The sequence below is a fragment of the Cebus imitator genome, unplaced genomic scaffold, assembly GCF_001604975.1.
Source record: "Cebus imitator isolate Cc_AM_T3 unplaced genomic scaffold, Cebus_imitator-1.0 Scaffold94, whole genome shotgun sequence".
Lineage (NCBI taxonomy): Eukaryota > Metazoa > Chordata > Mammalia > Primates > Cebidae > Cebus > Cebus imitator.
Window position 1 is genome coordinate 2,351,994 of NW_016107409.1, and position 17,601 is coordinate 2,369,594.

Sequence of the window (17,601 nt, forward strand, 5' to 3'; positions counted from 1 at the left end):
CAAGAAGAGTTAACTATCCTAAGTATATATGCACCCAGTACAGGAGCACCCAGATACATAAAGCAAGTTCTTAGAGACCTACAATGATACTTAGACTCCCACACAATAATAGTGGGAGAGTTTAACACCCCACTGTCAACAATAAACAGATCAACGAAACAGAAAATTAACAAGGATATTCAGGATGTGAACTCAGCTCTGGACCAAGTGGACCTGATAGACATCTACAGAACTCTCCACCCCAAATCAACAGAGTATACATTTTTCTCAGCACCACACAGCACTTATTCTAAAACTGACCACATAATTGGAAATAAAACACTCCTCAGCAAATGCAAAAGAACAGAAATAATAACAAACAGTATCGCAGACCACAGTGCAATCAAACTAGAACTCAGAATTAAGAAACTCACTCAAAACCACACAACTACATGGAAACTGAACAACCTGCTCCTGAATGACAACTGGGTAAATGATGAAATTAAGGCAGAAATAAATAAGTTATTTGAAACTAACGAGAACAAAGACACAATGTACCACAACCTCTGGGAGACAGCTAAAGCAGTGTTAAGAGGGAAATTTATAGCACTAAATGCCCACATCAGAAAGTGGGAAAGATTTAAAATCAACACCTAAACATCAAAAGTAAAAGAACTAGAGAAGCAAGAGCAAACAAATTCAAAAGCTGGCAGAAGACAAGAAATAACTAAGATCAGAGCAGAACTGAAGGAGATAGAAACATTAAAAACACTTCAAAAAAATCAGTGGATCTATGGGCTCTTTTTTTAAAAGATTAACAACATAGACTGCTAGCCAGACTAATAAAGAAGAAAACAGAGAAGAATCAAATAGAGACAATAAAAAATGTTAATGAGGATATTACCACTGATCCCACAGAAATACAAACTACCATCTGAGAATACTATGAACACCTCTATACAAATAAACTAGAAAACCTAGAAGAAATGGATAAATTCCTGGATACATACACCCTCCCAAGAGGAAACCAGGAAGACGTGGAATCCCTGAATAGACCAATAACAAGTTCTGAGATTGACAAAGTAATTAATAGCCTATCAACCAAAAAATGCCTAGAACAGATGAATTCACAGCCAAGTTCTACCAGAGGTACAAAGACGAGGTGATACCATTGTTTCTGAAACAATTCCAAAGAACAGAAAAAGAGAAATGCCTCCCTAACTCATCTTACGAGGCCAGCATCATCCTGATACCAAAAAAAAAGAGACACAACAAAAAAGAAAATGTCAGGACAATATCCCTGATGAACATCAATGTGAAAATCCTCAATAAAATACTGGCAAAACAAATCTAGCAGCACATCAAAATCTTATCCACTACAATGAAGTTGGGCTCATCCCTGGGATGGAAGGCTGGTTCAACATATGCAAATCAATAAACATAGTCCATCACATAAACAGAACCAATGACAAAAACGTTACATGATTATCTCAGTGGAGGCAGAGAAGGTCTTCAATAAAATTCAACACCCCTTCACGCTAAAAACAATAAACTAGGTATTGAAGGAACATATCTCTAAATTATAAGAGCTATTTATGACAAACCCACAGCCAATATCATACTGAATGGTCAAAAGCTGGAAGCATTCCCTTTGAAAACTAGCACGAGACAAGAATGCCCTCTCTTACCACTCCTATTCAACATAGTATTGAAAGTTCTGGCTAGGGCAATCAGGCAAGAGAAAGAAATAAAGGACATTCAAATGGGAAGAGAGGAAGTCAAATTGTCTCTGTTTGCAGATGACATCATTGTATATTTAGAAAATGCCATTGTCTCAGTCCAAAAACTCCTTAAGCTGATAAGCAACTTCAGCAAAGTCTCAGGATACAAAATCAATGTGCAAAAATCACAAGCATTCCTACACAACAATAATAGACAAAGAGAGGGCCAAATCATGTATGAACTCTCATTCACAATTGCTACAAAGATTTAAAAAAAAAACTAGGAATACAACTTACAAGGGATGTGAAGGGCCTCTTCAAGGAGAACTACAAACCACTGCTTAAGGAAATAAGAGAGGACACAAACAAATGGAAAGACAGTCCATGCTCATGCATAGGAAGAATCAATATCATGAAAATGACCATACTACCCAAAGTAATTTATAGATTCAATGCTATTCCCATTATGATACAATTGACTTTCTTCTCAGAATTAGAAAAAACTACTTTAAATTTCATATGGAACCAACAAAGAGCCCACATAGCCAAGACAATCCTAAGCAAAATGAACAAAGCTGGGGATATCACACTGTCTGACTTTAAACTATGCCACAAGGCTACAGTAACCAAAACAGCATGGTACTGGTACCAAAACAGATATATAAACCAATGGAACAGAACAGAGGCCTCAGAAATAACACTACATATCTATAACCATCTGATCTTTGACAATCTGACAAAAACAAGCAATGTAAAAAGGATTCCCTATTTAATGAATGGTGTTGGGAAAACTGGCTGGCCATAAGCAGAAAACTGACACTGGACCCCTTCCTTATACTTTATACAAAAATTAACTCAAGATGGATTAAAGACTTAAATTTAAGACCAAAAACCATAAAAACCCTACAAGAAAACCTAGGCAATACCATTCAGGACATAGGCATAGGCAAAGACTTATGACTAAAACACCAAAAGCAATGGCAACAAAAGCCAAAATTGACAAGTGGGATCTAATTAAACTAAAGAGCTTCTGCACAGCCAAAGAAACTATCATCAGAGTGAACAGGCAACCTACAAAATGGGGGAAATTTTTTGCAGTCTATCTATCTGATAAAGGGCTAAAATCCAGAATCTACAAGAATTTTAAACAAATCTACAAGAAGAAAACAAACAACCCCATCAAAAAGTGATCAAAGGATATGAACAGACGCTTCTCAAAAGAAGACATTTATGTAGCCAACAAACATGAAAAAAAGCTCATCAGCACTGGTCAGTAGAGAAATACAAATCAAAACCACAATGAGATACCATCTAACGCCAGTTAGAATGGCAATCATTAAAAAGTAAGGAAACAATAGATGCTGGAGAGGATGTGGAGAAATAGGAACACTTTTACACTGTTGGCGGGAGTGTAAATTAGTTCAACCATTGTGGAAGACAGTGTGGTGATTCCTCAGGGATCCAGAACCAGAAACACCATTTGACTCAGCAATTCATTACTGAGTATATACCCAAATGATTATAAATCATTCTACTATAAACACACATGCACACATATGTTTAGTTTATTGAAGCACTGTTCACAATAGCAAAGACTTGGAACCAGCCCAAATACCCATCAATGATAGACTAGATAACGAAAATGTGGAACATATATACCATGGAATACTATGCAGCCATAAAACAGATGAGTTCATATCCTTTGCAGGGACATGAATGAAGCTGGAAACCATCATTCTCAGCAAACTAACACAGAAATAGAAAACCAAACACCTTACGTTCTCATTCATAAGTGGGAGTTGTAAAAATGAGAACACATGGACACAAGGAGGGGAACATCACACACTGGGGCCTGTCAGCAGGTGGAGGGCTAGTGGAAGGATAGCGTTAGGAGAAATACCTAATGTAGATGATGGGTTAATGAGTACAGCAAACCATCATAGCACATGTATACCTATGTAACAAATCTGCACATTCCTGCACATGTATTCCAGAACTTAAAGTATAATAATAATAAGGCAGGAGACAACATGTGCTGGAGAGAATGTGGATAAATCGGAATGCTCTTGCACTGTTGGCAGAAGTATAAATCAGTTCAGCCATTGTGGAAGACAGTGTGGCAATTCCTCAGGATCTAGAACCAGAAATACCATTTGACCCAGCAATCCCATTACTGGGTATATACCCAAAGGATTATAAATTATTCTACAATAAATATACATGCACATGTATGTTTATTGCAGCATTATTCACAATAGCAAAGACTTGGAACCAACCTAAATGCCCATCAATGATAGACTGGATAAAGAAAATGTAGCACATATACACCATGGCATACTATGCAGCCATAAAAAAAGATGTGTTCGTGTTCTTTGCAGGGACACAGATGAAGCTGGAAACCATCATTCTCATCAAACTAAAACAGAAACAGAAAACCAAACACCTCATGTTCTTACTCATAAGTGGTAGTTGAACAATGAGAACACATGGACACAGGGAGGGGAGCATCACACACTGGGGCCTGTCTGGGGTTGGGGACACGGGGAGGGACAGCATTAGGAGAAATACCTAATGTAGATGACGGGTTGATGGATGCAGCAAACCACCATGGCACATATATACCTATGTAACAAACCTACACATTCTGCGCATGCATCCCAGAACTTAAAGCATAATTTAAAAAAATAAATAAAAATAAAATAAAATGAGGATAATCATGACCCACTTCTCCACAAACTCCATATCTGAAAAGGGCTCTAAGAGAAGCAAATATAATAATGTATGTAAAAACACTTTGAAACTGTGAAACTGGTATTATTGTTATTGTTTTACTGCTCCTCAACACCAGGTAGCCCAGACCTGGACTTACACTTCTTCACGCATGTTCCTGTGCCTTTCATGCCACTCTCTTTGGTCTCTTACTTGCCCCTCTTCCTAATCTCCCCTCTTCCTCAACCTGCAATGTGCCTAACTCTTGCCAATCCAAATCATTTTCTTCAATATCTACATTGCCTTATGCACACCACCTTTACCAACTGACATTTTTTTCTTTCCTCTTTTTTTCATTCCTCTGGCATCTGTATAAAAACTACTGCAGTCTAAGATTAGGTCTCCTTGTGCTTTGGTGGATGTATGTCAGGCAGACACATCATGTCTGCCTCTCCAGATAATCAGATTTGCAGGGGAAAAGAGTTTTCTACTGATTCTGCATACCCTATTCTGATGAGCACATAGTTGAGGGAACCTGGTAAACTCATCAACACTAGGCAAACAAGCGTTACTGTAATGTGCTCTTATAGCACATGTATTAGACATGGAACCATAGGATTTGATGGTCCAGGCAAATTTAGATCCACATTAGGCTTCCTCTTCTCCCCCTCACTTTCATCTAACCACCCTGTTATTGTGGTTTTAAATTCTCCACACTAAGAGAGTTCTACTTTAATACCCCACCCTGCCTTTCGCAACTCTTCCCACAATAGTACTGTATGTTTTATCTAATAACTTTAGAGTGTCACTTAAATGTTAGCTCCAACAACTACCACATACTGTGCAGAGGCAAAGAGGACACTTTTTATAGTTCATAGTGATGTTCACAGGAAACATGGTCCCAGGCCAAGTGAGCAGCTGTGCAGCTGAGTCTTGGGCCTGAGAAATATGCCCATGGGTCACCCCCAGCAAATCAGTCTTAGGCTAGCTGAGAAATTATGCACCCATACACCAGTCCTGAAAAACAGCCCTGTGGCCACCCCTGGAAGGCATGTCCCCAGGCCAGCCAAGCAGGCTTGTGCCCACATTCTGACTCATGGAAACACCTAATGGGCTGCTCCTGGCAGATGTTCCCTCAGGCCATCCAAGCAGCTAGGAACTTACATCCTGAGACTGAGAAATATCCCTGCAAGCCACTCCTGGACCCATAGCCTCAACCGCAGCAAACTCAACCCCTAGTTGGTTGACCCATCATGTGCACACACATGCCCTTTGCCTGAGAAACAGCCGAGTAAGCCCACACCTGGCAAGGCCAAATCATTATCACTACAAATTCCCACAGCCTAGGCCACTGAGAAGTTTGCAAATGCCACTAATGGGAATTACAGCCAAAGAAACCACATGAAGACTATATTACAATGTCTACCTAGAACCAAGGTCTACTCACCTCACTGAACTGATACTTCAGGACACATTTATATGAATAAACTGTGTCCTTTGAAACCTACTCTATAAAATTGAAAGAGACAACTTTTCCACCAGATGTATAGAAATAAACATAGGACACATCAAATATTTAAAAGCATGGAAACATTACAAAAGATATATAAGACAACCAGAAAAGAATCAATAAAATGATAGATGTTTTCACCTCCTAATAAATGATAACCTTGAATGTAAATGGATTAAAGTCCTCATTTAAAAGATATAGGCTAGGCTAATAGATTTTAAAAACACAAGACCCAACTATACGCTGCCTATAAGAAACTCACCTCACCTGTGAAGACTTGCATAGACTGAAAGTAAAGGGACAAAAAAAGATAAACCATGCAGATGGAAATCAAAAGCCAGCAGGAGGAGCTATGCTTATATTAGACAAAACAGACTTCTGGTTAAGCAGTAAAAAGAGACAGGGAAGGACATTATATAATAAAAATATGAATTCACCAAAAATAACCATTGTAAGTGTATATGCACCCAACACTAGACCACTCAAATATATAAGCAAATGTTATTAAATCTAAAGGAAAAGATAGATCCCAATAAAACAATAACTGGGGACTCAACAGCCAATTCTTGCCATTGGACTGATTAATCAGGAAATCAACAAAGAAACATCAGATTTAAACTGCCCCATATACTAGATGGACCTAACAAACATTTACAGAGCATTTCATCCAACAGCTGCAGAATACACATTTATTTTTCATCAGTACATGACATACTTCATGATTGATGATATGTTAGAACATTCTTTGGCTCTTGAGATCTCATGGGAGCCATTTTCCTTGCCTGAACTCTCCCTGGGGCTGCTGGTCTTCTTGAAGCACTGACTCTTGGGCCCAGCTTACAGTGGGTGGACGTGCAGTGTGAACTGGCTGTGGCCTTCTTCCGCTGAAAGGAGAACTTTGACCAGACCACCACATGTGTGATAATAATGTCCTCTGCCCACAAATGTACACAGACAGATGGAGGAAGGGACACCTCAAGAAGATGTGTACTGTCAGAGTGCCATTAGGACAAAAGTTTGCATGGCTGAAAAATGACAGCTTGGAAAGTGTCTGAACGGCCAAAATGTCAGATCCTGTAAGTATCAGCATTGTCTTGGCAGTTTAGCAGTAGATGCCTTTTCTCTGTCTTTTGCTGACAAACTTTTTCCCCCTGTTGTCTTGATTGGTCAATTTGTACATTATCCAACGAAGTTTCTTTCTTTCTCTTTTTCTTTATTTCTTTCCTTTTTTCCTTCTTTCTTTTCTTTTTCCTTTCTTTTTCTTTCTTTCTTTCACAGGATCTCACTCTATCACCAAGGTTCGAGGCTGCAGTGCCACAGTCACAGCTCACTGCAGCCTCGACCTCCCAGGCTCAAGCGATCCTCCCACCTCAGTCTCTCAAGTAGCTGGGACTATAGGTGCTTGCCACTATGCCCAGCTAATTTTTTGTACTTTTTAGTCAAGACAGGGCTTTGCCACGTTGCCCAGGCTGGTCTCAAACTGCTAGGCTCCAGCCATCTGGCTGCCTTGGCCTCCCAAAGTGTTGAGATTACAGGTATGAGCCACCATACCCAGCCTCACTGAAGTTTCTTTCTTGAGAAATTCCCTCATTCATTCAAAAGGTGCCTATTGATTGTGAACACATTTGCAGAAAATTACCCCCTTAAAATGGAAGTTCTTGTAATATTTCATTCTTGTTTTGTTTTGAAGAGATAATGCTCCCAGAGAACAACTTATCCTCAGGGATGTAGCAGGGACTGAAACTTAGTAGAAGCTTAGCATCTGAGCATGCCAGGGGACACCTCTGCCTTCAAGAACAAAAGGCATGGTATTATCTCAGACATCCCTCTTCCCACCTCCGTCTTTACTAAATCTCCTTGTCTCCTCCTTTTAACAGATTCCAAAAGCTAGCTTCTCTTGCATAATCATCCCACCACTAACATTCAGCCACCAAATAAACAAATAGAAATTCAACTCAATGAAAACAACATATAGGAAGAGCTCTGAGCTCCTTAGAGATATGGCTTCATTTTGTTTATAAACATTATTTTGACTAAATGCTGCCCTCTCTCTGGCTCTCAAAACTTTCCTCAGCTCTCCTTCGTTAATATAACACATGAGTCTATGATGCCAATTATCTAATTTTATGTAAAAATCTCAGCAATATGATTTTCATTTTCTAATGCACTTCATCCATGTATTTAGAAGGATTGGAGGTATCTGTTACTAACCAAATGTCTGATTTAAGGAAGACCACAGAATCACAGAATTGTTCTGTATCTGAGTCTCCTGAGTCTCTGATTTTCAAGTCTTCTGATTTCCAAGACAGAGGAACAGTAAGTGTTATTATAGAGACATTGTCCTATTTATTCTAGTAAATCCCTATGGATTAATCAACATCAGGGTCCTCCCTGTCCATAATCAAGGTGACTAAATGACATGACCCAGGGGCTCCACACAAGCCCATTTATTCAAATTAAAACTTCCTCTCTTTCTCATTTCTACTAGACAGCATTCTGCTATTAAATTCACTTCTTAGAGAAAAGAAATTATTTACAAAGGTAGTTTGTTAAACATCATGTGTATTTACTAAATACATTGGGATATCATGGAAAACCTCTGGAATAAATCCCAACTGAATCTGAATCCTAGCTCTTCCTTGTGCAAACTGTGATCATCAGCAAGCACTCAACCTCTTGGAGTAATTGGGAGGACCCCAGGAGGCAGCACAGGTGACAGCCAGGGATGCAGCTGCACTGTGCCTGGCACATGCATTGTCATTCCTGTTGCCACCCCACCTGCCAGTGGCACAGGGGCAGTGGGTATCTGAAACCTAAAGAAGAGAGGGCCAGGAGCAAAAGTTAACCGTGGGCTCCCCTCCTCCCCTGCTCATCCTGCTGCCCAGGGTTTCCTCCGTGGCAGACCTGGCCCGTTCACCCAGCAGACTCCACCAACTCCCTCCTTTCATCTCAGGGGTCAATTCAAGACCGACCTAGTATAGGCTGTCATCTTTCACCTGGACAATGGACACAGCCTCCTCAATTGCTCCCTATCTCCACTCTGGCTATCCTCAATTCATTCTTCACAGAGTGACCAGAGTAACCTTTCCAAAATGCATATCTGACCACATTACTCTTCCACTTAAAATCCATTATCATCACAGAATCAAGTTCGTCACCAGGCTTTTCACAGTATGGATCTTGTTATCCATCATATTCTCTCTGCTCCATCCCCTCGGTAAACGATGCTCAGTCTCATGAAGCTTATTTCAAGGCCCCCAACACAGCAGGCTTTCTCTTGCTCACTTCTTTTGAGCTCCAGCTCACCTCCTGGCTATTGCTTATCCAGTCTCAGGTTTCTAAACATCACTTCCTCCAGAAGAAGCCTTCTCTGACCCCTCCAGGTCTTGGCTGGCTGCAGCCCCATGGGCTTCCCGTCCAGCATTTACCCCAGGGGCAGCAGTTGCTTCCTTTCTATCCCTACCTACCAGACTGTTTGCCCACAGAAGGCAAGCACGCGTCTGCTGCTTTACCCCAGCACAGCGTGAGGCATATGAATGTGCTCAGATAAATGATCAATAAATGAGCGAATGAAGCTGTTTTCCAAAGCCGTCATTTTATGCCTCACAATTAAATCTTCTGTGGGGAAAGAACTCCCATGGTCTTTTTCTATGAAATGATGTTAATGTGTACCATTTGGGTACCTTCTGTGGCTGCCTTCTGCTCTCATGCCAAGACCATTAACCCTTGTGAGGCTTTTACCTTAAAGGCTTACCCTTGGGTAAGACTAGAGTGTCTCAGATGTCTGGTGCACAGAGCAAACTATAGAAAAGCAGAAAGAGTCCTTGATTCTGGAGCACACAGGAAACGCTAACAACGTCCAAGTTAATCCTCATGTACTCACGTACACAATAATGAGTACACTGAAAAAATATATCATCTTTCCTCTAAAACGGGGGTTGTTGTGTGATCCCAGGCGGATGGGAGGCAGGGTGATATAATGAATGAAAGCATGTGCTTTTGAGTTAAAAGGGTCCTGGGTTTAAGTTTCAATTATGCCTTTTAGTCAGCCTTTTAGTTTTTTGTGACAAGGTACAAAACTCAGAGAATTAAATAGGAACCTTCTTTGTGGCCAAGTGAAAGGGGTTGGGACTATTTCATCTGGAGAAGAGCCAACCAGAAAGGTATGAACAATTCTATTTACTTTCCTTTATTTTTATTACACAAGTAGTACATGTTCACGGAAAAAAAAAAAAAAAAAAAAAAAAAAAATTAAAAAAAAAAAAAAAAAAAAAATTGCAATGTAATACAAGCTGAAATAAACTGAAATTACAAAGTTTATCACCAACAAGACATATCTAAAATTTTGCATATATGCTTTTTTCTTGAAATATATACAAATATTTTTAAACAAAATGAGTGCATTTTTAATGCTGTTTTGTACCTTGCTGTTTTCTTATTTCTGTGCCATGATCATCGTTCTTTGGCAACTAATAACATCAATGTCATCATTTGACTGGCTACAGAGTATCCAATTATATAAACATTATGAAATTTGTTTAACCAATTTCCCACAGTAGCTATTATTTAAGTTGTAAGAAAGGCTGGGCACGGTGGCTCACGCCTGTAATCCCAGCACTTTGGGAGGCCGAGGCAGGCGGATCACGAGGTCAAGAGATCAAGACCATCCTGGTCAACATGGTGAAACCCCGTCTCTACTAAAAAATATTTAAAAATTAGCTGGGTGTGATGGCGGCCGCTTGTAGTCCCAGCTGCTCGGAAGGCTGAGGCAGGAGAATTGCTTGAACCTAGGAGGCGGAGGTTGCAGTGAGCAGAGGTAGGGCCACTGCACTCCAGCCTGGCCTCTGGTGACAGACTGAGACTCTTGTCTCAAAAAAAAAAAAGACTGTGTGCCCTGCGCTCAACCAAATTGGACCAGTTCTCATTCCACCTGGGAAAGATCCTATGTTCTCTGGGTCTCATCTTTATCATCTTTAAAATAAGAATTGCACCCTCCAGTTCTTAAGGCTAGTATGTGGGTCAAATGAAATGATGCATGTAAATAGATCAAATGAACTGATGCAGGCACTGATTTGTGTTTTGTAAACAGTACTGTGTGAATGTTTACATTCATTAAAGAAGGTACTACACAGGTGTTTTCCACTAAGTCAAAACAAGAAGAAGTTTAATTAACACACTGTTGATCAAGTTGGGGTGATTCTGGCCTGCAGTAGGCTAGGAGTGGAACAGCAAATGCTTCAATGTAGTTTAGCTGTTCTGGCTGTTTTCAGTCCCCAGTGGGAGAAACCATAATACAGCCCTGGCATAAACTCTGTCCACTTTCCTCCTGAGGACGTGGGGTCCAACGTGGGGTCCAGAGAAGGTAAGTGCCATGTCTATGGGGCTCCTAAAAGCCAGAGTGAGCCACCTCCTGCCTCCAAATCCAATCCCATCAATCTTCACTATGCCCCCAGTGTGTGACTGGCCAGCCATTAAATGCCCACCTTGTGTTTAATCTTAAAGAGTTTGAAACAGGGCAGGGCATGGTGGCTTATGCCTGTAATCCCAGCATTTTGGGAGGCCGAGGCGGATGGATCACCTGAGGTCAGGAGTTCGAGACCAGCCTGGCCAACATGGAGTAACCCTGTCTCTACTAAAAATGCAAAAAATTAGCTGGGCATGGTGGTGCATGCCTGTAATCCCAGTTACTCAGGAGGCTGAGGCAGGAGAATCACTTGAACCCAGGAGGCGGAGGTTTCGGTGAGCTGAGATTGTGCCATTGTACTCCAGCCTAGGCAACAAGAGCAAAACTCTGTCTCAAAAAAAAAAAAAGAGTTTGCAAAAGAAAAGAAGCCCGGTTGCCTTGGCAGATTCTAGCAGATATGGGCATGATTCAGACACATTTAGAACATACTACCGCCTTAACTTCTCTAACTTGTAATCATCGAAACACTGGAAACAAATCCACCTCTTTAAAACATTTGTAAATTGAAACTCAAGTAGATTCTCATCTCAACAGTTTATGTGGCTGAGGTAGATGATAGAAATTTCTAGAAGTCTTGCTTCCCACAAATCATTCTATAATGTGCACTATTTATGTCGTGTTGAGAGGGAGATTTGGTTGGCTTGCCTAAAATTATACCTCCCTTTCTCCTGATACATATTACTCTCTGGTATATGTCAAAGACAGAAAAATATTTTGAATGACCTAGGTCATCTGTTTTTATGCTGACCACTCATTAGACCCACCTGAGATGTTTCTGGAAAACAAGACAAAATACTGCAGATGACTGGCTGATCTCCAAAAGTTAAGCTTCAATTATTCTAGGGGTAACTTTCTAATCTCCTCAGAGTCTGGTGATTTTGGCTAAATGTGCAGCCAGAGTTGAGAAACACTGATTAGGGTCCCAGTGGGGTAAGGAACAGATGATACACTCATGACCTCACACATTCTTTCACTCTCATTGTGGCTCTGAGCAAATCCATTGAAATATATGTCCTCAAATTTAACTTCTACCTCTACAACAAGACCCTGAATGAAAAAATATATCTTATATAATAAAAGGACCCAAACAACGAAAAATAGGAAAAATGTATATAGCCAAAAATGGAGGAAGCATAGTAAAGTTCCTCAATGTAATATTATGTGACAGCTTTAATTTATGATTACAAAGAATTCACAGCAACATGGAAAAATCATAGACTGAAATAGAGAAAGTGAATATAAACTTGCCCATAAGGCAGGGATGCAACTATGAAAATTAAAGTTATATGTGCGTACACACACGCAAAATATCAATAGAGGTGGAGAATTTTGGTGGAGAATTTTGGAATTTATCTTGGTGGAGAATTTTGCTTCCTTCAACATTTTTGTACTTCTACAGTATTTTTTAAACTACCACGTACATGACAGGAAAATAACATTGATAGTAGAACAAAACAAAATTTACTTTTCAAAAATTATTCCTCTGATTATTAAGTTATCATCAAGGCTTGATTCTCAACAATGAATTAACAAAACAAAGATTAAAATGCCCACCTGAAGGTCTCTGTGTTTCAGCCGCCCTGGCTTCTGCTGCCTCTATCTCTCCTGCCTTTCTCTTCCACGTAATTCAGCCTGCTTATTTCAAAGAAAAGTAAAACAGCAAAGTATATTTATGAATGGTGCCAACCAATAGCAAGAAAGTCAGGAAGTATAGCAGGTCATCTGTGCTTTTTAGAAGCCACTGTAGATGTCAGTGCAAGCTCCCTTCTCAAGAAGGAGGAGGATTTCGTTAGGGGCTATGTCTAAAAAGAAGAAACTTAAAATTGCCCTGCCCCTCTAATGACTGGTTTTTATCATTATCTTTCACGAGAGATCAAGCGGATATGAGGGGTTAGAGTCAGTGGTTTTCAGTAGCTTTTAGTTCTCCTAAATGGTTTCTGTTTCCGTGGCAACAGTAATAGCAACATTGCCTCACACACACAGCACTCTAAACTTGTTTAAAGCACTTCCCTCACTCGCTTGCATTTTCAACTCACTTGCATTCAGGCAGAGACCTTATCCACTCTGCTGAAAATCTTCTGTCAGAGGTCACCAATAACCTCCTCCTCGTTGTTCACGTAAAAGATCCTTTCTCAGTCCTCACCTTCCTTCCCCTCTTGTTTGCATAGTTGACCATTGCCACTTTCCTGAAACTTTTTCCTCATTTCTCTGATGTTCCTTGTTCTTTTTCTACCTCTCAGGTTGCTCTTCTTTGCGTCTTTTTCTGATGCCTCCTCTTCCATCCCTTTTCTACATGTAAGCTTTCCCCAGAGGTCTGTGTTCTGACTTCTTCCCTCCTTCTTCTCTTGCTTTTTATCTATCTGATCCACAATCATGGCGAAATTTAGTGTGGCCCAGATAGAGCTTTTCTCTTCCCCCTTAGTCCTGCATCTCCCCATCTACCCCGACTAAGCAAATGGTACCACAATAATTTAGCTAATCTGTCCATAAACCTAGAAATCTCTTTTAACTTCTCTTTCTTCCACCGCCCACCTGTGAGCCAACAAGTTTCATTTGTTCTGCCCATAAAGTATGTCCCAAATCCAACCATTATGCACGTCCCCATCACCGTTCAAATCCTCATTTATTGGGTAGAAAGCTTCAGTAATATTAGGCAAGAAAAACAACGCAGGGTGTGGTGGCTCATGCCTTTAATCCCAGCACTTTGGGAGGCCGAGACGGGCAGATCACAATGTCAAGAGATTGAGACCATCCTGGCCAAAATGGTGAAACACCGTCTCTGCTAAAAACACAAAAATTAGCTGGGCATGGTGACGTGCACCTGTAATCCCAGCTATTTGGGAGTCTGAGGCAGAAGAATCAATTGAACTCGGGAAGTGGAGGTTGCTATGAGCCAAGATCGCACTACTGCACTCCAGCCTGGTGACAGAGCAAGACCCTGTCTCAAAAAAATAAAATAAAATAATAAATTAAAGAGATCCAAATTAGAAATAAATTAGTAAAATTATCTCTGTTGCAAATGATAAAATCTTATATGTAGAGAAACCTATAGATTCCATACATGCACACACAAAAAACCCAATAGAGCTAATAAGCAAATTGAGCAAAGTTGCAGGATAGGAAATCAATACACAAAAATGAGTTGCATTTATATCACTAATAATAAACAATCCAAAAAAGGAAAGTAAGGAAACTATTGCATTTACAATAGCATTAAAATGAGTAGCATACTTTGGATAAATACTCAGTAGTAGAATTACTGGATCTTGTTGAGATCTCTGCACTCTCATGTTTATTGTAGCACTATTCACAATAGCCAAGATATGGGATCACCCTGAATATTCATCAACAGAAAGATGGATGAAAAATGTGTCATATATACCTGATTGAATACTATTTATTGATTTAAAAAGAACTAAATTCTATCATCTGTGGCAACATGGATGAGCTTGGAAGACATTATGTTAAGTGAAGTAAGCCGGGCACAGAAAGATAAATACTGCATATTCTCACTCATAAATGGAAGATAAAATAGTTGATCTTACACAAGTAGAGGGTAGAATAGTGGTTATTAGAGGCTGGGAAGGGGAGGAGGCAGGGAGAGATAGACAGAGGTTGATTAATGGACACAAGAGTTGATCAATGGACATCTAGATAAGAGGAATAAGTTCTAGTGTTCTACAGTACTGTAGGGTGACTGTAATAAACAACAATTTATTGTATATTTTCAAATAGCTAGATTAGCAAATTGTGAATATTTTCAAAAATAAATGCCAAATGTTTAAGGTGGTGAATATGCTAAATACCCTAATTATATATTGTATACCTATATCAAAATATCACACTGTACCCCATAAATATGTACAATTATTACTGGCCAACTAAAAATTATAATTTTTTTAAATTTAAAAATTTTAAAAATCTTTAAAAAATAAACTTAGAAATTCACCTAAGGAAGTGAAAGACTTGTGTGCTGAAAAGCACAAAACATTGCTGAAAGAAATTAAAGATCTACAAACAAAACAAAACAAAGAATACATGAATAAATAGAGAGACATCCTATATTTATGGATTGGAAGACTTAATATCGCTAATACTCCCCCAAACTGCTCTTTAACCAATCAAATATTCTTTAGCTTGCTTCTGCATTCACCCCATAAAAGGCTTCCACTTGACTCCTTTGGTACTACCCAATTAATAAATTGCTGTCTGCTCCAATAAAGTCTTTAAAATCTTAGTGTGCTGCAGTTTATCTTTTATCAGAGGGAAATGGAAAGTTGTTTAAAGGAAACTGTTTTGTAAGATGAAACAAGTTCTGGAGATGGATGTTGGTGATGGTTGTAAAATAATGTAAATGTATTTCATGCCACTGAACTGTACACTTTAAAAAAACAGTTAAAATGGTAAAATTTATGTCATGTAATAAAAAATATATAATTTTACCCCAATTTTTAGAGATAAATAGTTTTCACAAATTAACTAAAAGTCTTAAGAAAAAGAGGGCCAGGCACAGCCTGTAATCCCAGCACTTTGGGAGGCTGAGGGGGGTGGATCACCTGAGGTCAGGAGTTTGAGACAAGGCTGACCAAGATGGTGAAACCTCATCTCTACTAAAAATACAAAAATTAGCTGGGCAAGGTGGCAGGAACCTGTAATCACAGCTACTTGGGAGGCTGATGCAGGAGAATTGCTAGACCCGGGAGGCAGAGGTCGCAGTGAGCCGAGATCGTGCCACCGCATTTTAGCCTGGGGGAAAGGGTGAGACTCTATCTCAAAAAAAAAAAAAAGAAAAGAGAAAAGAAAAAGGAAAAAGAATGCTACAATAACACCCTAATTGTTTTCGTGTTTCTACTCTCACTGCTCTACTGCGCTACAGTGATGCTCTTAAAGAGTAAGTCATATCATTCATTCCCTTGCTTAAAAACCCTGCAGTGACTTCCCACAATTCTCAAAATAAAAACCTCTTTCCTTGAAGAGTAATAAATAACTTTCAAAAACTTTGATGAGTTAATCAGATAAACAAATGGATAGTATTCATGGCAGGTAAAAAAGAGCACACACATTATTCAAAATAAAAATCTTTACCATGATCTGCAAAAGCCCAACCTGATTGGCCCCTCTTATGTATGTATACCACTTTGACCCTAGCCACATGGCCTTCCCTGCTGCTGGTCCAAGTCCCTGTGCTGAGATGCCATCGCCCTGTCTTCCTCACTCCACTTAACTCTCTACTTAAGGGCCACTATATCCCACAAGACTTCACTGGCCTCCCTTTCTAAAACAGTTATCCACACATATACTCCCCCTGACTCTGCTGTAGTCTGTTTTGGAGAGCTTATCACTAGCACTACTCCTTTTATTTTATTTATTTATTTATTTATTTTTTTGACATGGAGTCTCGCTCTGTTGCTCAGGGTGGAGTACAGTGGTGCGATCTCAGCTTACGGCAACCTCCACCTCCCGGGTTCTAGCAGTTCTCCTGCCTCAGTCTCCTGAGTAGCTGGGACTACAGGCACCCACCACCACACCCAGCTAACTTTTGTATTTTTAGTAGAGACGGGATTTCACCATATTGGCCAGGCTGGTCTCAAACTCCTGACCTTGTAATCCACCCACCTCACCCTTCCAAAGTGCTAGGATTACAGGCCTGAACCACTGTGCCCAGCCCACCATCACTACTTTTTTATAACATTAAATACTCATTTCTAAATTGTTAGATCCCCATACTATACATTTGTACTCACTTCTCAGACTCCTTTGTGTTTGAGGTCTGGGCTGGAATGTGGCCACCTCAGAAGAGCTGGCAAAGCCTGCAGCTGTCCTTGTCCTCTTCCCACTCCCACCTCCCTCCCACGTATGAGGAGCTCCACACTTAGGCATGGGGAATTCTAGCCCTCATGTCCTTGTCCCCAGTGCCTGAAAGCAGCTGTTCTTGGCCACCTGTAGGACGTAGGGCTACACAAACTGTATGCTCTGATGCAAGTAGGGAAAACTCATAGCATTTGAGGACACTTGGCTGGGGAATTCCCAAGTACCCAGAGCACAGTACAGACAAGGAAGTGTCCCTTAGCCCCACAGACTCCCAGCCGCCTCGGGTCAACAAAGAGGTTGGATGAGGAGCAGGGAGGACTCTAATCTATGTCTGGTCCTCCTTCAGCCCTTTCCTGTCCCAAGGGGCTCTCTCTGGTCAAAGAATGGCACCAGGACAGTGTGTTCTT

The 17,601-nt window shown here is 40.2% G+C and overlaps 1 protein-coding gene across 5 annotated transcripts in view; it reads right to left on the minus strand.

Moving 5' to 3' along the window:
- Positions 1 to 17,388, minus strand: part of CYSLTR2 (cysteinyl leukotriene receptor 2) — a 43,244-nt gene extending 25,856 nt beyond the window's left edge. For 4 of the 5 annotated variants that reach the window (XM_017535928.2, XM_017535926.2, XM_017535923.2 and 1 more), the window contains exon 1: positions 12,938 to 13,247. The gene's annotated coding sequence lies outside the window, so the exon portion shown is untranslated. Of the gene's footprint in view, positions 1 to 12,937; positions 13,248 to 17,127 lie in introns of those variants that run through there. The other variant, XM_017535927.2, reaches the window with a different exon arrangement.
- Positions 17,389 to 17,601: the final 213 nt, after the last annotated feature.